At 39.8% G+C, this 21,998-nt stretch overlaps 4 non-coding genes and 1 pseudogene across 4 annotated transcripts; all 5 read right to left on the minus strand.

Annotated features, from left to right (window-relative positions):
* Window positions 1-669: 669 nt before the first annotated feature.
* LOC121467772 lies at window positions 670-4,643 on the minus strand. The gene has a single exon (XR_005977818.1). It is a non-coding gene; the product is annotated as a large subunit ribosomal RNA (ribosomal RNA).
* Window positions 4,644-4,998: 355 nt separating this feature from the next.
* On the minus strand, window positions 4,999-5,177 carry LOC121467778. The gene has a single exon (XR_005977821.1). It is a non-coding gene; the product is annotated as a 5.8S ribosomal RNA (ribosomal RNA).
* Window positions 5,178-5,915: 738 nt separating this feature from the next.
* LOC121467764 lies at window positions 5,916-7,910 on the minus strand. The gene has a single exon (XR_005977810.1). It is a non-coding gene; the product is annotated as a small subunit ribosomal RNA (ribosomal RNA).
* Window positions 7,911-11,135: 3,225 nt separating this feature from the next.
* On the minus strand, window positions 11,136-20,804 carry LOC121467774 (annotated as a pseudogene).
* A 355-nt stretch (window positions 20,805-21,159) lies between these two features.
* LOC121467759 lies at window positions 21,160-21,338 on the minus strand. The gene has a single exon (XR_005977805.1). It is a non-coding gene; the product is annotated as a 5.8S ribosomal RNA (ribosomal RNA).
* Between the last annotated feature and the right edge of the window lie 660 nt (window positions 21,339-21,998).

Raw genomic sequence — 21,998 nt, forward strand, 5'->3', positions numbered from 1 at the left:
TTTTTTTCAAATTGTATATATATATTTAAAATAAATATATATACCGTTTAATTTGCCGCCTTTAATAAAGGGACTTGTAGTAAGACTCTTTTAATTTGACATTTTATTATATGCGTCACTAAGTAAATGACGATTCATTTGGCTACCAAAAAGACTTGTAGTAAGACTCTTTTAATTTGACATTTTATTATATGCGTCACTAAGTAGATGACGATTCATTTGGCTACCAAAAAAGACTTGTGTAGTTTTTAGATTCATATTTTTCATATTAAAATATGTTTATTTATATGGCTTTATAATTCTTTCTTCTTTAATATGCATAGATATCATTTCATTTGCCTTTAATAAGAGACATAAGTTTTGCTATCAAGCAAGACTTATTATATTTTGACAATTTATATCTGCGTCACTAAATAGATGACGATAGAACATTAGGCTACTGTATGTGACTTATACTCTTAAGATATATAATATCACACATTCGCGTCACTATTAAGATGACGATGCATTTGGCTACCTGTTTAATTAGGTTATATCTAATCCATATCATATTTAACCTCCTCCTCCTAATAAAATATATAAATAATATATAACAACAAAAACTATCAAACATATATGATGATAATTTAAATTGATTATGTTATATATTATATATATATATATTTATTATCGAATCATCAAGCAAAGGATAAGCTTCAGTGGATCGCAGTATGGCAGCTGCTCAACCACTTACAACACCTTGCCTGTTACAAAAGTCGTTTACAATTGATTCTAGGCTTTGTCATTGTATTAAATAATGTTTTTATATGTAACTAGCGCGGCATCAGGTGATCGAAGATCCTCCCAATTTACTATGTTACAAATTACATTGGCATCACATCCATTGTCGTTCATAAAATAAATTATAAACTTTAAATGGTTTAGAAAGCCATACAATGCAAATTGCCCCTTATTTATCATTGCAGTCCAGCACGGATACGACCTTAGAGGCGTTCAGGCATAATCCAACGGACGTAGCGTCATACCACTGTTCGCTCGAACAAGTATTGTGCCATTGGTCCGTACCTGCGGTTCCTCTCGTACTACGCAGGAATGCTGTCGCAACAACGTTTTGTCATTAGTAGGGTAAAACTAACCTGTCTCACGACGGTCTAAACCCAGCTCACGTTCCCTTGCATGGGTGAACAATCCAACGCTTGGTGAATTTTGCTTCACAATGATAGGAAGAGCCGACATCGAAGGATCAAAAAGCGACGTCGCTATGAACGCTTGGCCGCCACAAGCCAGTTATCCCTATGGTAACTTTTCTGACACCTCTTGTTAAAAACTCTTTAAACCAAAAGGATCGATAGGCCGAGCTTTTGCTGTCCCTGTGTGTACTGAACACCGAGATCAAGTCAGCATTTGCCCTTTTGCTCTATGTGTGGTTTCTGTCCGCACTGAGCTGGCCTTGGGACACCTCCGTTATTATTTGAGAGATGTACCGCCCCAGTCAAACTCCCTACCTGGCAATGTCCTTGAATTGGATCATACCTGAGTAATTGGAGTTATACCAAATTTTCAAATCAAAAATACATAAATGCACTCCTTTTATTAAAGAATTTGTTTGCGATTATATAACAAACTCGTGATACTTTGATCAAGAAGCTTGCATCAAAACCCAATACCATAAGATATAATAAATATATCCGTATAATGGCTAGGAAATGATACACGTTCCATTTAATCAAGTAAGTAAGGAAACAATAAGAGTAGTGGTATTTCATTGGCGATACCAAACCGAGGTCTAATATCTCCCACTTATTCTACACCTCTTATGTCTCCTTACACTGCCAGATTAGAGTCAAGCTCAAAAGGGTCTTCTTTCCCCGCTAATTATTCCAAGCCCGTTCCCTTGGCTGTGGTTTCGCTAGATAGTAGATAGGGACAGTAGGAATCTCGTTAATCCATTCATGCGCGTCACTAATTAGATGACGAGGCATTTGGCTACCTTAAGAGAGTCATAGTTACTCCCGCCGTTGACCCGCGCTTACTTGAATTTCTTCACTTTGACATTCAGAGCACTGGGCAGAAATCACATTGTGTCAACACCCGCTAGGGCCATCACAATGCTTTGTTTTAATTAGACAGTCGGATTCCCCAAGTCCGTGCCAGTTCTGAATTGATTGTTAATTGATAATCGTTATAATTAATAAGAACTAATTGGTTTGACCCAATTAGTATTCTTAAAAATTTTAGCAAGAAAGTTCCACAATTGGCTACGTAACTAAACTATCCGGGGAACAAGTAACTTCCATAAATGAAAGAAACTCTATTTACCCAGAACGAGCACATAAACCATGTTATTGTTTCCCAATCAAGCCCGACTATCTCAATCTTCAGAGCCAATCCTTATCCCGAAGTTACGGATCTAATTTGCCGACTTCCCTTACCTACATTATTCTATCGACTAGAGACTCTTCACCTTGGAGACCAGCTGCGGATATTGGTACGGCCTGTTGAGAAGTTTGCGTGTCCCCACCATAAATTTTCAAGGTCCGAGGAGAAAATATCGACACAACAGTATATGTCATGCTCTTCTAGCCCATCTACCATATCTCTCTGCGAAAGACTTCCATGGTAGTACGGCTATAAAACAGAAAAGAAAACTCTTCCGATATCTCTCGACGGCTTCTTTATGGTCGTTCCTGTTGCCAGGATGAGCACGAGGCCCATATTTAATAACAAACGGATACTCAACAGGTTACGGAATTGGAACCGTATTCCCTTTCGTTCAAAATTATTCAAGTATATTATTTTTGCCTTTTATTATTATTTGTGTTTCTTAATAGTTTGCTTTTTGTTTTACTTGAAAATTTTCGGCTTTCGCCTTGAACTTAGGACCGACTAACTCGTGATCAACCACTGTTCACACGAAACCCTTCTCCACTTCAGTCCTCCAAGGTCTCATTCGATTATTTGCTACTACCACCAAGATCTGTACCAATGGCAGCTCCATGCAGGCTTACGCCAAACACTTCTACGCATACCATTGTACCTTCCTACTCACTAAAGTTTCAAAATTTATATTACAAGTAATATAAATCATCTACTTTAGCGGTAATGTATAGGTATACAACTTAAGCGCCATCCATTTTAAGGGCTAGTTGCTTCGGCAGGTGAGTTGTTACACACTCCTTAGCGGATTTCGACTTCCATGATCACCGTCCTGCTGTTTTAAGCAACCAACGCCTTTCATGGTATCTGCATGAGTTGTTAATTTGGGCACCGTAACATTACGTTTGGTTCATCCCACAGCGCCAGTTCTGCTTACCAAAAGTGGCCCACTGGGCACATTATATCATAACCTTAAACTTCATATCAAGAAAGTTAAGGTTCTTACCCATTTAAAGTTTGAGAATAGGTTAAGATCGTTTCGACCCTAAGGCCTCTAATCATTCGCTTTACCAGATAAGATTATTTTATATAACATTAAAATGCACCAGCTATCCTGAGGGAAACTTCGGAAGGAACCAGCTACTAGATGGTTCGATTGGTCTTTCGCCCCTATACTCAATTCTGACAATCGATTTGCACGTCAGAACTGTTTCGGTCTTCCATCAGGGTTTCCCCTGACTTCAACCTGATCAAGTATAGTTCACCATCTTTCGGGTCACAGCATATATGCTCAAGGTACGTTCCAGTTAGAGGCATAAATAATATAAATATCATTATACATAACTATATAGAACGCCCCGGGATTGTGTTAATTAGCTATAAATAGTTAAAAAACTAATCCCATTATTAGTCAAGTTAATTACGCTATTAGGTTTATATCCCAATAACTTGCACATATGTTAGACTCCTTGGTCCGTGTTTCAAGACGGGTCCCGAAGGTATCCTGAATCTTTCGCATTGTTAATCATACAAGTGCTTATAATAAACACAAAAATCAATGATAATTATGCCATTATATAATTCCGAAAAATTAACGCACTGTATTCATATAAATCTATCAACACTTTATCAAATTAATGACATTTAATCTGTGTTAAAACGCAAGCATTTTAATTGGATTAAACTATAAGCCATATTTTATGATAAATTTTGTATGTTAATAGATTACAATGTCCTTATATGGAAAAAATGCACACTATTATCATAATATTGTTTAAATATTACAATTTTAATGATGAATTTTCCATAATGGATATTCAGGTTCATCGGGCTTAACCTCTAAGCAGTTTCACGTACTGTTTAACTCTCTATTCAGAGTTCTTTTCAACTTTCCCTCACGGTACTTGTTTACTATCGGTCTCATGGTTATATTTAGTTTTAGATGGAGTTTACCACCCACTTAGTGCTGCACTATCAAGCAACACGACTCTTTGGAAACATCATCTAGTAATCATTAACGTTATACGGGCCTGGCACCCTCTATGGGTAAATGGCCTCATTTAAGAAGGACTTAAATCGTTAATTTCTCATACTAGAATATTGACGCTCCATACACTGCATCTCACATTTGCCATATAGACAAAGTGACTTAGTGCTGAACTGATTTCTTTTCGCTCGCCGCTACTAAGAAAATCCTTGTTAGTTTCTTTTCCTCCCCTAATTAATATGCTTAAATTCAGGGGGTAGTCCCATATGAGTTGAGGTTGTATATAACTTTTTATTAATTAATTCTTTAAATATAATGAGAAAACATTTTATAAATTCGATAATTATAAAGAACCAACGAAGAGCAATAACATTTCCAATAGCTTTCGAATTTCTAATCATTAATAAGAGACAATTCTAGATGAAAAATATTTCAACATTTTTTATGCTAGACATTTCTCAGTATCATTTGATTGAAAACGAAAATATTTTTCTTCGTTTATCACATCCATTGTGAGTTAATGTTTTTCATATATTTTTTAATATTATGAATAATAAATAATTATCCAATAATATACCATGTGCTTATAAATTTTATTTAAAAATTTTATAAACAACTTAATTAGCATAGTCTTACAACCCTCAACCATATGTAGTCCAAGCAGCACTATAAAATTAATTAAAGTACATAACAGCATGGACTGCGATATGCGTTCAAAATGTCGATGTTCATGTGTCCTGCAGTTCACACGATGACGCACAGTTTGCTGCGTTCTTCATCGACCCATGAGCCGAGTGATCCACCGCTTAGAGTTTTATAATATTTGTTTTTTTAATTTCGTCAATTGTGTTTTTATTGAAAGAAATTAAAAATACACCATTTTACTGGCATATATCAATTCCTTCAATAAATGTATTTTTATACCTAAAATAAATGTTGCGAAATGTCTTAGTTTCATATAAACAATATAATACCAATTTTCATTTTTCATTTTATTTCTATTTAAGTTTGATATATATTGCATTTTATATAAAACATTAACCTGATTATTAACCGGGTACAACATTATATATTTTAGGTTGTTGCATTAACCAATGTATGCCCATAACTTAGATGAACAATACATATGCGCAACGCGTGTATATTATGGTCCATATACACACAAAGTAATTATATTATATTCTATTATATATTATATATTTAACATATCGTATATATATCTTCTATCTATCTGTATCTCTAATCGATTGGCCAGGTCGATTTTTATTTTATGGACATCAGAGCCTCCGCCCACGACTCGTAATTGATATCTCATAATAATTACTCGGCATTGGACACCATTTGCTCGAGCTATTTAAGTCCATAGGACTATACTTTTTCTTTCATTAAAACGCTTTAAATTAGATAAGATATTTTTGATATATTTTTTGACATATTTATATATATATATATATATAGATTATATAATATAATATATTTTTTGGCAAATTTATTTTTTTTTGTATTATTAAATAATACAAAATTTTGTGTTAACGGTAAAGATATTATACAATAATGATCCTTCCGCAGGTTCACCTACGGAAACCTTGTTACGACTTTTACTTCCTCTAAATAATCAAGTTCGGTCAACTTTTGCGAAACAACCGTAACACGCAAGGCGTCACAGTGATCACGTCCGGAGACCTCACTAAATAATTCAATCGGTAGTAGCGACGGGCGGTGTGTACAAAGGGCAGGGACGTAATCAATGCGAGTTAATGACTCACACTTACTGGGAATTCCAAGTTCATGTGAACAGTTTCAGTTCACAATCCCAAGCATGAAAGTGGTTCAGCGGTTTACCCGGACCTCTCGGTCTAGGAAATACACGTTGATACTTTCATTGTAGCGCGCGTGCAGCCCAGGACATCTAAGGGCATCACAGACCTGTTATTGCTCAATCTCATTATTGCTAGACGCAATTTGTCCATTTAAGAAGCTAGTGTCCTTATAATGGGACAAACCAACAGGTACGGCTCCACTTATATAAACACATTCAAACACAATAAACATTTTACTGCCACCATGAATGAAGGCTATATAAGCTTCAACACCATAATCCTGAAGATATCTATTTAATATATTTGAGTCTCGTTCGTTATCGGAATTAACCAGACAAATCACTCCACGAACTAAGAACGGCCATGCACCACCACCCATAGATTCGAGAAAGAGCTATCAATCTGTCTTACACACTTATGTTCGGACCTGGTAAGTTTTCCCGTGTTGAGTCAAATTAAGCCGCAGGCTCCACTCCTGGTGGTGCCCTTCCGTCAATTCCTTTAAGTTTCAGCTTTGCAACCATACTTCCCCCGGAGCCCAAAAGCTTTGGTTTCCCGGGAAGCGACTGAGAGAGCCATAAAAGTAGCTACACCCAATTGCTAGCTGGCATCGTTTATGGTTAGAACTAGGGCGGTATCTGATCGCCTTCGAACCTCTAACTTTCGTTCTTGATTAATGAAAACATCTTTGGCAAATGCTTTCGCTTAAGTTAGTCTTACGACGGTCCAAGAATTTCACCTCTCGCGTCGTAATACTAATGCCCCCAAACTGCTTCTATTAATCATTACCTCTTGATCTGAAAACCAATGAAAGCAGAACAGAGGTCTTATTTCATTATCCCATGCACAGAATATTCAGGCATTTGAAGCCTGCTTTAAGCACTCTAATTTGTTCAAAGTAATTGTACCGGCCCACAATAACACTCGTTTAAGAGCACTAATGCAGGTTTTTAAATAGGAGGAACATATGAAAAAATACAAGTATTTAAACATATATAAGAACTCCACCGGTAATACGCTTACATACATAAAGGTATAGTACTAACCACAATTGTAAGTTGTACTACCCGTATGAAGCACAAGTTCAACTACGAACGTTTTAACCGCAACAACTTTAATATACGCTATTGGAGCTGGAATTACCGCGGCTGCTGGCACCAGACTTGCCCTCCAATTGGTCCTTGTTAAAGGATTTAAAGTGTACTCATTCCAATTACAGGGCCTCGGATATGAGTCCTGTATTGTTATTTTTCGTCACTACCTCCCCGAGCTGGGAGTGGGTAATTTACGCGCCTGCTGCCTTCCTTAGATGTGGTAGCCGTTTCTCAGGCTCCCTCTCCGGAATCGAACCCTGATTCCCCGTTACCCGTTGCAACCATGGTAGTCCTAGATACTACCATCAAAAGTTGATAGGGCAGACATTTGAAAGATCTGTCGTCGGTACAAGACCATACGATCTGCATGTTATCTAGAGTTCAACCAGTATAACGATCTTGCGATCGCTTGGTTTTAGCCTAATAAAAGCACATGTCCCATAAGGTTCATGTTTTAATTGCATGTATTAGCTCTAGAATTACCACAGTTATCCAAGTAACTGTTAACGATCTAAGGAACCATAACTGATATAATGAGCCTTTTGCGGTTTCACTTTTAATTCGTGTGTACTTAGACATGCATGGCTTAATCTTTGAGACAAGCATATAACTACTGGCAGGATCAACCAGAATAATGTTTTTAATTCATATTACTTTCATATTTTTTTAAAATAGAAATTAGTAATACAAAATTTATTATAGAGTATTTTTCTTTAAATTGCATTTAGGAGGGAGGAAAATAATCTTGATACGAATATGGCTATCTTTGTTTAGCTTCATAATCGTTTTAAAATTCTTTATATTTGTTACACGCCACGTTTGCCCACAGTAACTAGAATTTTTTCATATATAATTCTATAATATAATTCATATTTACATATTTCATTTTAAAATATCATTTTATTTCGCCATACATATATATTTCACACATGTACCAATTATTTTTGATTAACCAATATAAATATTGAGTTAAATCATTTGTATTTTTATGATAAATTTAAAATCTATCATTTCCATATAACTCTCTGGTAATATATCACATAAAACCGAGCGCATATGAAACATTTATAATATATATATAATATATATAACAACAGCACTAATAATAACATTAGCCTGAATTAGATTAACGATAAAGGTCGGAAAACAATTGTTGCCATATAATAATATATACAACCTTGGCTTTCGTTTTCAACATTATTATCTAAAAAGTGATGACACTTAATATTAACCGTATCAAGCCAAGTCTCGTATTCGCAAGAATCAAGATACAAAACATACGGAAAATATTTAATTTTGCTATTAAATTGACAAAATTATATGGATATCATAAATTTTGTTCAACTATAGATGGACAACCACTGACCATCCTATATGTGTTTTTCGACACGTTGTCTTGAAATCGGGTATTTTCAATTCTATTTGCCACCCAACATATGGGATATCTCAACTAATATTGATCAATATCGATATGTTTCACATTTTCCATACATTTCATATATATTATATCAATAATATTGATTTATTACAACATTTTCATATATATGAATGTTATTTATTATAGGTATTCACAATATAATATTAATTATATATGTTCTGAGAAATACCCATATATTTGGTTGCCAGCCAACAGGCACTACCCTATATATGTTTTTGGACACGCCGTCTTTAAACTGCATGTTTACAGTACTAAAAGTCTCCCTTCATATGAATTTCCTCCATATACTTGAGGAAATTGAAGGAATATTTTATATTTTCCATACATTTCATATATAATATATCAATAATATTGATATATTACAACATTTTCATATATATGAATGTTATTTATTATAGGTATTCACAATATAATATTAATTTTATATGTTCTGAGAAATACCCATATATTTGGTTGCCAGCCAACAGGCACTACCCTATATATGTTTTTGGACACGCCGTCTTTAAACTGCATGTTTACAGTACTAAAAGTCTCCCTTCATATGAATTTCCTCCATATACTTGAGGAAATTGAAGGAATATTTTATATTTTCCATACATTTCATATATAATATATCAATAATATTGATATATTACAACATTTTCATATATATGAATGTTATTTATTATAGGTATTCACAATATAATATTAATTTTATATGTTCTGAGAAATACCCATATATTTGGTTGCCAGCCAACAGGCACTACCCTATATATGTTTTTGGACACGCCGTCTTTAAACTGCGTGTTTACAGTACTAAAAGTCTGCCTTCATATGAATTTCCTCCATATGCTTGAGGAAATTGAAGGAATATTTTATATTTTCCATACATTCCATATATAATATATCAATAATATTGATATATGATAACATTTTCATATATATGAATGTTATTTATTATAGGAATTCACAAAATCATATTAATATTATATGTTCTGAGAAATACCCATATATTTTGTTGCTTTACTATAAGCAATCCATTGTATGGATATTCTCAATTTACCCAAATGAATATAGATATATTTTTTTAATATTAAATATATTAAATTTCATTTCATTTCATTTCATTCCATTCCATTCCATTTCATTTCATTTCATTTCATATTCATTTCATTTATTAATTCGAAACTTTTAGTAAATCTTGTTACTTTGACAATTTTTTATCAGCGTCACTAAGTAGATGACGATTCCATTTGGCAACCATAAGGGACTTGTAGTTTTTAGACTCAAATTTTTCATATGGAACATTTTTTTTTGTATATTTGTATATATTTATAATATAAATAAGACTCTTTTAATTTGAGATTTGTTTATATGCGTCACTAAGTAAGATGACGATTCATTTGGCTACCAAAAATGACTTGTATTAATAATTCTTTCTTCTTATTTAATATGCATAGATATCATTTCATTTGCCTTTAATAAGAGACATTAGTTTTGCTATCAAGCAAGACTTATTATATTTTGACAATTTATATCTGCGTCACTAAATAGATGACGATTCATTTGGCTACTGTATGTGACTTATAGTCCTAAGATATATAATATCTAAGCTCTTACCTGGAACTTCAGCACTCGGCATTTGTTTTCACATTCGCGTCACTATTAAGATGACGATGCATTTGGCTACCATAAGTGACTTGTAGTTTTTAGGCTCGTATTTTTCATATTAAAAGTCTTTTTAATATGTATGCAATTTTTCGTTTTAGTTTTTTTTTCAAATTGTATATATATATTTAAAATAAATATATATACCGTTTAATTTGCCGCCTTTAATAAAGGGACTTGTAGTAAGACTCTTTTAATTTGACATTTTATTATATGCGTCACTAAGTAAATGACGATTCATTTGGCTACCAAAAAAGACTTGTAGTAAGACTCTTTTAATTTGACATTTTATTATATGCGTCACTAAGTAGATGACGATTCATTTGGCTACCAAAAAAGACTTGTGTAGTTTTTAGATTCATATTTTTCATATTAAAATATGTTTATTTATATGGCTTTATAATTCTTTCTTCTTTAATATGCATAGATATCATTTCATTTGCCTTTAATAAGAGACATAAGTTTTGCTATCAAGCAAGACTTATTATATTTTGACAATTTATATCTGCGTCACTAAATAGATGACGATAGAACATTAGGCTACTGTATGTGACTTATACTCTTAAGATATATAATATCACACATTCGCGTCACTATTAAGATGACGATGCATTTGGCTACCTGTTTAATTAGGTTATATCTAATCCATATCATATTTAACCTCCTCCTCCTAATAAAATATATAAATAATATATAACAACAAAAACTATCAAACATATATGATGATAATTTAAATTGATTATGTTATATATTATATATATATATATTTATTATCGAATCATCAAGCAAAGGATAAGCTTCAGTGGATCGCAGTATGGCAGCTGCTCAACCACTTACAACACCTTGCCTGTTACAAAAGTCGTTTACAATTGATTCTAGGCTTTGTCATTGTATTAAATAATGTTTTTATATGTAACTAGCGCGGCATCAGGTGATCGAAGATCCTCCCAATTTACTATGTTACAAATTACATTGGCATCACATCCATTGTCGTTCATAAAATAAATTATAAACTTTAAATGGTTTAGAAAGCCATACAATGCAAATTGCCCCTTATTTATCATTGCAGTCCAGCACGGATACGACCTTAGAGGCGTTCAGGCATAATCCAACGGACGTAGCGTCATACCACTGTTCGCTCGAACAAGTATTGTGCCATTGGTCCGTACCTGCGGTTCCTCTCGTACTACGCAGGAATGCTGTCGCAACAACGTTTTGTCATTAGTAGGGTAAAACTAACCTGTCTCACGACGGTCTAAACCCAGCTCACGTTCCCTTGCATGGGTGAACAATCCAACGCTTGGTGAATTTTGCTTCACAATGATAGGAAGAGCCGACATCGAAGGATCAAAAAGCGACGTCGCTATGAACGCTTGGCCGCCACAAGCCAGTTATCCCTATGGTAACTTTTCTGACACCTCTTGTTAAAAACTCTTTAAACCAAAAGGATCGATAGGCCGAGCTTTTGCTGTCCCTGTGTGTACTGAACACCGAGATCAAGTCAGCATTTGCCCTTTTGCTCTATGTGTGGTTTCTGTCCGCACTGAGCTGGCCTTGGGACACCTCCGTTATTATTTGAGAGATGTACCGCCCCAGTCAAACTCCCTACCTGGCAATGTCCTTGAATTGGATCATACCTGAGTAATTGGAGTTATACCAAATTTTCAAATCAAAAATACATAAATGCACTCCTTTTATTAAAGAATTTGTTTGCGATTATATAACAAACTCGTGATACTTTGATCAAGAAGCTTGCATCAAAACCCAATACCATAAGATATAATAAATATATCCGTATAATGGCTAGGAAATGATACACGTTCCATTTAATCAAGTAAGTAAGGAAACAATAAGAGTAGTGGTATTTCATTGGCGATACCAAACCGAGGTCTAATATCTCCCACTTATTCTACACCTCTTATGTCTCCTTACACTGCCAGATTAGAGTCAAGCTCAAAAGGGTCTTCTTTCCCCGCTAATTATTCCAAGCCCGTTCCCTTGGCTGTGGTTTCGCTAGATAGTAGATAGGGACAGGTGTAAAACAGATCTCTCTGAAACTTATTTTACGTGGCGTGTTCCACACTGAAGGGATTACAACCACGGCACTCTAATATACCCACAAGTTGATACATCATGCACCCACAAGTGAGTACATAACACACCCGCAAGTGAGCATATAGTGCATGTGTCTAGATTAAGCGCCAGACCAACGCCCCGGTCTAGAAGCTATAGCTATGTACATAGCAACTACCCCGGTGTCAATTCGAGTGCTTGCTTGCCGGGCAAACACTCCCCCTTGCTGAGGGGCGAGATCTATCTAAAATCTCTGCTGCTCTATGGGTCACAGCACCCGAGTTGTATAACGCAACTCCACGTCGAACCCGAGAGTTCTACCCGCGATATGGGTGTCAACCACAGCCACCACGATACTCCCACAAGGGGGCCGACCTCAATGGGCAGCCTTGGAAAACTGCCCAACCCGTGGTACCGAAATTAAGGGCTCGGTAGGCCCTCCCCCTTTGGCTCCGACAAGCCCGGATAGGGTGCCCATGTGCCATTTTAGTCGCCTCCTACGACAAGCAATGACAAGCTGTGGCAGTATTCTTCGCCGCTAACCACACAGCATATGGCTCAAAGCCCCTTCACCTGAGATTCTCCTCATCCGCGAAGTTATTGTGCCGCCATGTCCTGTCCTCGGTCCTCTGAGTTACTCCCTCGATGGATCCCTCCTCCGCCTCTCGAAGACTCCTTGAGCGAACGTTCCTAGGAGACGCATCCTTTCAGGGGTCTCGACTATTCCCGTCACGTTCCAGCTGCCTTGTTCCTGTACGACGCCTAGGGCCTCCAAGTGACGCAAGTCCGCGTAAAGGGGGCAAACACATAAAATGTGCAGCCAGTCTTCCAGCTCCGCACCGCATGAGCATGCTGGTGTGTTGCTGAGACTTCTCCCCAGCAGAAATGCATTCAGCGAACCATGTCCTGTCAGCAAAAATCCGGCTCTTAGGGTAAAACCAAAGTCTTTCCTATTGTAAACGAACGCTGCCTCTGGGAAGAATTTGTGCGTCACACGGCCGTGTATCGCACCATCCCATCTGAGCTGCCACTCATTTAGCAGACGTTCGTCTAACAACGCCTTTTTGCTGTTCCAGTCCAGTTCCGAAAGGTCCTGTCCGGAAAGCCAGTCGCTGTCACTCAAGGGAACTCCCTTCCTGAGCTTGAATTTAATTGCACTACGGTGTGCATCCAAATCCATTGGAGGAGCACCAGCAAGCACCTGCAGTGCCACTGTGGACACTGTGCGGCATACCGGTAGGCATCCTAAAAGGATTAACCTTTGGCACGATATAAGACGGTCTCGGGCTCTGCCTCGACACACCTTGTTGTACCAAACCGAGGCACCAAATAGCATGCAAGGTGTCATTAAGCCGGCGTAGATGACACGTTTCGCGCGGGGGCTGAGTCCCCAGTCCACCCGCAGAACGCGTGCCAGTGCTGCCGTGACACCCGCCAGTCGGTCTCGCAAAACCTCAATGTGAGGAAGGAAACTCAACCGTTCGCCAATTGTGATACCAAGGTACCGATATTCCCGTACGTACGGCAGGCTAGCTCCAGCTAGCCGTACCGTAGGGGGTCGCCTCGGGTCTAGTTTGCCCTTGAGCAACATGATTGCCGTCTTGCTGGTCGACACACTCACTCCAACCTCGGTTCCCCAGGCTTCGACGATCTCCATTAGCTCCGTTCCCTTCCGCTCGATGTCCTCACGACTCCTCCCTTCAACAAGGAGAAGTAAGTCGTCCGCATATGCACTTAGGCCACAATGTGTCTCCAAGCGCTGAAGCAGCACATCCATCAGCAGGTTCCATATGAATGGACCACTGATAGACCCTTGCGGGCAGCCCCGTGTGACAGGGACTGTGGCTACTTCGTATTTGCTGACGATACTTGCACGTCGACCGGAGAAAAAGCTGTTCCACAAGCGAATTTCTCGACAGCCAACGCCGACGAGTCGATCGAGCACTGCGCTCCATTCCACATGGTCAAAGGCACCTTTAAAGTCCACGAAGATTCCGAGAACATGTTTCGCCGTACTGGCAGCAACTGTACTCGTTACGTGTCTCCAGGCGTCCTCCACGCAGCGTCCAGGGGTAAACCCAAATTGCCATCTGCATCTATCCGGTAATACGTCCTTTACCCGATTCACCATGATTCCCTCGAGCACCTTTCCGAACACTGGTAAAAGGCATATGCCTCGATAAGAAGCAGGATCACTCCTGTCTTTATCAGGCGCTTTCACCAATGGTATCACTCTCGGATGCTTCCACTCGGTAGGAAAGTGTCCTTCCGAAAGGCAGCGAGAGTACAGCTCCGTTAGGTACTGAGGGATAGCACGCCATACCTCTTTGACAATCCCGCCCGTGATGCCGTCCATGCCGGGAGAGCGTCTGCTCTTCAGCCTGGCGACGCATGCATCAACCTCGAATGCTTCGAGGGCCGGTGGGGCAACGTCCGGGATGGCGATAGGTGCTATCATCTCCGCAACTGGGAAAAAGTTGCGAAGAAGCACACTTGCGCTGTCGTGCCATGTTACGACAAGCTCACCACCCGAACGAAGGCACCCAATCTCGGTTGTCTTCTTGCGACCTCGGCAGATACGGTATACGTGCCCCCATGGGTCATCTTTGTTTTGTCCCACGAAGTCTCGCCAGTTTTTCTCCTTGACCGCCAGGATGAGCTTCTTGTACTGTCCTGAGGCAAGCCTCAGTTCAGCAGCAAGTTGCCTAGCGTCACCGGTGCCACTCCGGCGCGCTTCCTGTAGCCTGCGCCTCAGTCTCCTGACCTCTTGGCGTTTGGTACTCAGTTCAGGTGTCCACCATATTACTTTTCCCCTAGCTCGCGGTCTTCTGCGTCCTAACACTCCATCGCACACTTCCTGTACAATAGTGCGTAGGGCAGAAATCCGGTCGTCCAACGGCGATTCCAAGTCCTGTATCCCCTCGATTGCACTCCTGATTCCTACTCCGAATCTTCGCCAATTTGCCCTGGAGAGTTTCCACTGCGGTACAAGAACTAAGTTCTCAATTGCACCGCTCGGGTCGGGTGTGATTGCAACATTGATAATGTTGTGATCACTCACTTCCCACGGGAGCACTCTCCAGTCGTAAGTAGCCCATGAACAGGCTGCATCATTTACGAAGGTCACGTCGATATCACTCTGGCGCCTGGGCTCCGTGTAATTGTCGAACGTGTACTCCTGGCTGGCAACGTTGAGCACTCCGGCTCGATTCCCAAGAACCCACTCTGCTAGCAGCTGACCCCTTCTGCGATTCTCGCTAGTCCCAGTGTTATCTGGGATTTTGCTGAACCACATAGGAGATACTGCGTTCGCATCCAGGCCGAGGATAGTTGGGTTTCTGCTGGCCAGCAGCAGAACCGCATCCAGGTATCCGATGTAGGGATTGATGTCCGCTCCAAAACGGCAGTATACGGAGGACAAGAAGATTGTGCCATATCTTCCAGTGACTCTCACGCATACTCCGAGCGTCGTTGTCAGGTGTGCAATCGGCATGCAGATGGCATCTGGGTCGTCGACAGCGATGGCTGCCTTGCTGTTGGTGTCCTTGAAGATACGCATGTCCGCAGGAAATCCGACGATTTCTCCTCTGTGGTCCACGTAGGGCTCCTGGATCAGTGCAAAGAGGTGCCCCGATTCTCTCATCCGTACTGAAAGATCGGGGACCGCTTCACGGCGTCGTCCACAATTCGCTTGGATGAGGCTAAACATATTAATGTCTAGCCTGCACCCTCGCTAGCACCGCGCCGTATATCGGGCATGCACCCGAGAGCATGTAATGCCCCGAGGGCAGCCCTTTATGCCGGCAATTCCGGCAGTCCACCGGTTTGGTGCACTTCGCTGCGGTGTGGCCGCTCGTTCCGCACTGACGGCAGACATTCTCCTTAAATCGGCAGTTCTGCACCTTGTGGTCAAATCCAACACACCTATGGCAAGCATAGGTGCGGACCAGCGATCGGCAACGGTAAGAGAACCACTTGATGTAGACTCTGCCTACATCAAGTACAGCCAGTGCCTCGTCGTTCACCTCCAATGCCACGTTGACTGTGGCACCGTCAGCTGCAGACCAGGGCTTTGTCGCCAAGTGCACCGCCTTTTGGAACTCCTTCATGGGTAGGTCCTCGAAGTTCTTCTCCTTCAGCTCCAGCATGAACTCCTCCGGTCCTACGGACGTATCCACGTCGAACACCGTAACCCTCGCTTTCTCCGCGGGGTTCTTCGCCACTTTTAGTCCCACCTCGGCGAACTTAGTGGAGGCCACCACTTTGGTGAGCTCCACCTGCGATGGCGTGCGAATTATCGCGCCGCCCCGCTTAAGTTCTCGCACCTCATGCACCCTTACTCCAAGGGCTGGAGCGACTTCCTTGCGGACCTTCTCCGCAATTTGCCTTCCCGATAGCGCCGGGTCGTCGCAGGCCACTACCGCCGACCACGTTTCGCGAATCTTCGCTAGTCGTGGGGCAGCAACGGGGGCGACTGGGGCAGCGACAGGGTGTGCGCCCAGAGCAGCGGTGGCTGCATACGATGCAGCCGGGGGGCAGCCGGTGGCGGCATAGCCAGGCGGGTCTCCAGGGCTCCACAGCGTAACATCAACGCTACAACCAGCTCGTCATAGCGACTTAGCGCCTCGGACATCCAGCTGGATTGTTCGCCGCTCATCAGGAGCATGCCACGCCTTGCCATCTTCTGGGCTGTGGAGAGCTCATATAAGACGGCAGCGTGGCCGGCGGCAACTACGCTCGTAGCGCTCGACTTCGGCACTTCGGTCGCTTGGGCGGCCGTCGTTGCCGAAACGACGCGAGCTTGCAGGACAGCAGACGCCAAACTGGCCTTGGCCAAAATGGCGGCGTTCTTCGCGGCACTTCCAGCTGCAACATCCTCATCAGCCTTCGCGGCGGTTGGCGCGGCAGGCTTCGCTACGGTCTTCGCGACGGGCTTCGCAACGGGCTTCGCGGCAGGTTTCGCAGCTTCTCCTATGGCTCCAGTGGCTTCAGTGGCTCCTTGAGCCTCCAATGAGGAGAGCGTCTCCTCCAGCATGGGCTCCGGGCAACCAGTTGCTCCATGACCTGCAGCAACCTTAGCCTGCGAGGCATCCCGCGGCGTGCCCTTGCCCCTCTTGCCTCGACGGCGACCTCTTCCAGCATCCCTCGTCGCGCTACTCGATCGGCTGCTGGCCGACAGTTCGCTCTCCGAGTAGCTCATGCTGGCGCCCCCTTTCGGGATAGACGACGCCATCTAGCGGAGCTACTTTCCGATTGAGGTTCGAGAAAAAGCTACTCACCAAAACCGGATACACACACCCGTCACGAGGTGGCAACTCCAAGCGTAGCCGGGACACACTCCCGCTAATCAGCTGCTTACCAGCTGACTCTGGGCAGCACTGCTCTCTCTCAGAGAGCAACGCGCTCACTTTTTCCTCAAAAGCACGTGGCGCAATGGAAAATTTCCAAACGAAAAACACGATTTTCCGCGAAAATACTAAGCGCACAATCGCGAAAAACACACCAAGCACTATCCAGGTGAAACCCTTTCAGGAAATTCACTTTTTAGGAATAAATTCCGCGTACTTTAGCCAATATCAAAAATTAAACCGGAGCGCACGAAAAACACGTCCGCTCACCGAAACTTTCCAAGACCGACTGTGAGTAGATAGGGACAGTAGGAATCTCGTTAATCCATTCATGCGCGTCACTAATTAGATGACGAGGCATTTGGCTACCTTAAGAGAGTCATAGTTACTCCCGCCGTTGACCCGCGCTTACTTGAATTTCTTCACTTTGACATTCAGAGCACTGGGCAGAAATCACATTGTGTCAACACCCGCTAGGGCCATCACAATGCTTTGTTTTAATTAGACAGTCGGATTCCCCAAGTCCGTGCCAGTTCTGAATTGATTGTTAATTGATAATCGTTATAATTAATAAGAACTAATTGGTTTGACCCAATTAGTATTCTTAAAAATTTTAGCAAGAAAGTTCCACAATTGGCTACGTAACTAAACTATCCGGGGAACAAGTAACTTCCATAAATGAAAGAAACTCTATTTACCCAGAACGAGCACATAAACCATGTTATTGTTTCCCAATCAAGCCCGACTATCTCAATCTTCAGAGCCAATCCTTATCCCGAAGTTACGGATCTAATTTGCCGACTTCCCTTACCTACATTATTCTATCGACTAGAGACTCTTCACCTTGGAGACCAGCTGCGGATATTGGTACGGCCTGTTGAGAAGTTTGCGTGTCCCCACCATAAATTTTCAAGGTCCGAGGAGAAAATATCGACACAACAGTATATGTCATGCTCTTCTAGCCCATCTACCATATCTCTCTGCGAAAGACTTCCATGGTAGTACGGCTATAAAACAGAAAAGAAAACTCTTCCGATATCTCTCGACGGCTTCTTTATGGTCGTTCCTGTTGCCAGGATGAGCACGAGGCCCATATTTAATAACAAACGGATACTCAACAGGTTACGGAATTGGAACCGTATTCCCTTTCGTTCAAAATTATTCAAGTATATTATTTTTGCCTTTTATTATTATTTGTGTTTCTTAATAGTTTGCTTTTTGTTTTACTTGAAAATTTTCGGCTTTCGCCTTGAACTTAGGACCGACTAACTCGTGATCAACCACTGTTCACACGAAACCCTTCTCCACTTCAGTCCTCCAAGGTCTCATTCGATTATTTGCTACTACCACCAAGATCTGTACCAATGGCAGCTCCATGCAGGCTTACGCCAAACACTTCTACGCATACCATTGTACCTTCCTACTCACTAAAGTTTCAAAATTTATATTACAAGTAATATAAATCATCTACTTTAGCGGTAATGTATAGGTATACAACTTAAGCGCCATCCATTTTAAGGGCTAGTTGCTTCGGCAGGTGAGTTGTTACACACTCCTTAGCGGATTTCGACTTCCATGATCACCGTCCTGCTGTTTTAAGCAACCAACGCCTTTCATGGTATCTGCATGAGTTGTTAATTTGGGCACCGTAACATTACGTTTGGTTCATCCCACAGCGCCAGTTCTGCTTACCAAAAGTGGCCCACTGGGCACATTATATCATAACCTTAAACTTCATATCAAGAAAGTTAAGGTTCTTACCCATTTAAAGTTTGAGAATAGGTTAAGATCGTTTCGACCCTAAGGCCTCTAATCATTCGCTTTACCAGATAAGATTATTTTATATAACATTAAAATGCACCAGCTATCCTGAGGGAAACTTCGGAAGGAACCAGCTACTAGATGGTTCGATTGGTCTTTCGCCCCTATACTCAATTCTGACAATCGATTTGCACGTCAGAACTGTTTCGGTCTTCCATCAGGGTTTCCCCTGACTTCAACCTGATCAAGTATAGTTCACCATCTTTCGGGTCACAGCATATATGCTCAAGGTACGTTCCAGTTAGAGGCATAAATAATATAAATATCATTATACATAACTATATAGAACGCCCCGGGATTGTGTTAATTAGCTATAAATAGTTAAAAACTAATCCCATTATTAGTCAAGTTAATTACGCTATTAGGTTTATATCCCAATAACTTGCACATATGTTAGACTCCTTGGTCCGTGTTTCAAGACGGGTCCCGAAGGTATCCTGAATCTTTCGCATTGTTAATCATACAAGTGCTTATAATAAACACAAAAATCAATGATAATTATGCCATTATATAATTCCGAAAAATTAACGCACTGTATTCATATAAATCTATCAACACTTTATCAAATTAATGACATTTAATCTGTGTTAAAACGCAAGCATTTTAATTGGATTAAACTATAAGCCATATTTTATGATAAATTTTGTATGTTAATAGATTACAATGTCCTTATATGGAAAAAATGCACACTATTATCATAATATTGTTTAAATATTACAATTTTAATGATGAATTTTCCATAATGGATATTCAGGTTCATCGGGCTTAACCTCTAAGCAGTTTCACGTACTGTTTAACTCTCTATTCAGAGTTCTTTTCAACTTTCCCTCACGGTACTTGTTTACTATCGGTCTCATGGTTATATTTAGTTTTAGATGGAGTTTACCACCCACTTAGTGCTGCACTATCAAGCAACACGACTCTTTGGAAACATCATCTAGTAATCATTAACGTTATACGGGCCTGGCACCCTCTATGGGTAAATGGCCTCATTTAAGAAGGACTTAAATCGTTAATTTCTCATACTAGAATATTGACGCTCCATACACTGCATCTCACATTTGCCATATAGACAAAGTGACTTAGTGCTGAACTGATTTCTTTTCGCTCGCCGCTACTAAGAAAATCCTTGTTAGTTTCTTTTCCTCCCCTAATTAATATGCTTAAATTCAGGGGGTAGTCCCATATGAGTTGAGGTTGTATATAACTTTTTATTAATTAATTCTTTAAATATAATGAGAAAACATTTTATAAATTCGATAATTATAAAGAACCAACGAAGAGCAATAACATTTCCAATAGCTTTCGAATTTCTAATCATTAATAAGAGACAATTCTAGATGAAAAATATTTCAACATTTTTTATGCTAGACATTTCTCAGTATCATTTGATTGAAAACGAAAATATTTTTCTTCGTTTATCACATCCATTGTGAGTTAATGTTTTTCATATATTTTTTAATATTATGAATAATAAATAATTATCCAATAATATACCATGTGCTTATAAATTTTATTTAAAAATTTTATAAACAACTTAATTAGCATAGTCTTACAACCCTCAACCATATGTAGTCCAAGCAGCACTATAAAATTAATTAAAGTACATAACAGCATGGACTGCGATATGCGTTCAAAATGTCGATGTTCATGTGTCCTGCAGTTCACACGATGACGCACAGTTTGCTGCGTTCTTCATCGACCCATGAGCCGAGTGATCCACCGCTTAGAGTTTTATAATATTTGTTTTTTTAATTTCGTCAATTGTGTTTTTATTGAAAGAAATTAAAAATACACCATTTTACTGGCATATATCAATTCCTTCAATAAATGTATTTTTATACCTAAAATAAATGTTGCGAAATGTCTTAGTTTCATATAAACAATATAATACCAATTTTCATTTTTCATTTTATTTCTATTTAAGTTTGATATATATTGCATTTTATATAAAACATTAACCTGATTATTAACCGGGTACAACATTATATATTTTAGGTTGTTGCATTAACCAATGTATGCCCATAACTTAGATGAACAATACATATGCGCAACGCGTGTATATTATGGTCCATATACACACAAAGTAATTATATTATATTCTATTATATATTATATATTTAACATATCGTATATATATCTTCTATCTATCTGTATCTCTAATCGATTGGCCAGGTCGATTTTTATTTTATGGACATCAGAGCCTCCGCCCACGACTCGTAATTGATATCTCATAATAATTACTCGGCATTGGACACCATTTGCTCGAGCTATTTAAGTCCATAGGACTATACTTTTCTTTCATTAAAACGCTTTAAATTAGATAAGATATTTTTGATATATTTTTTGACATATTTATATATATATATATATATAGATTATATAATATAATAT

The sequence above is a fragment of the Drosophila elegans genome, unplaced genomic scaffold (genome assembly GCF_018152505.1).
Source record: "Drosophila elegans isolate 14027-0461.03 unplaced genomic scaffold, ASM1815250v1 contig_719, whole genome shotgun sequence".
Classification (NCBI taxonomy): domain Eukaryota; kingdom Metazoa; phylum Arthropoda; class Insecta; order Diptera; family Drosophilidae; genus Drosophila; species Drosophila elegans.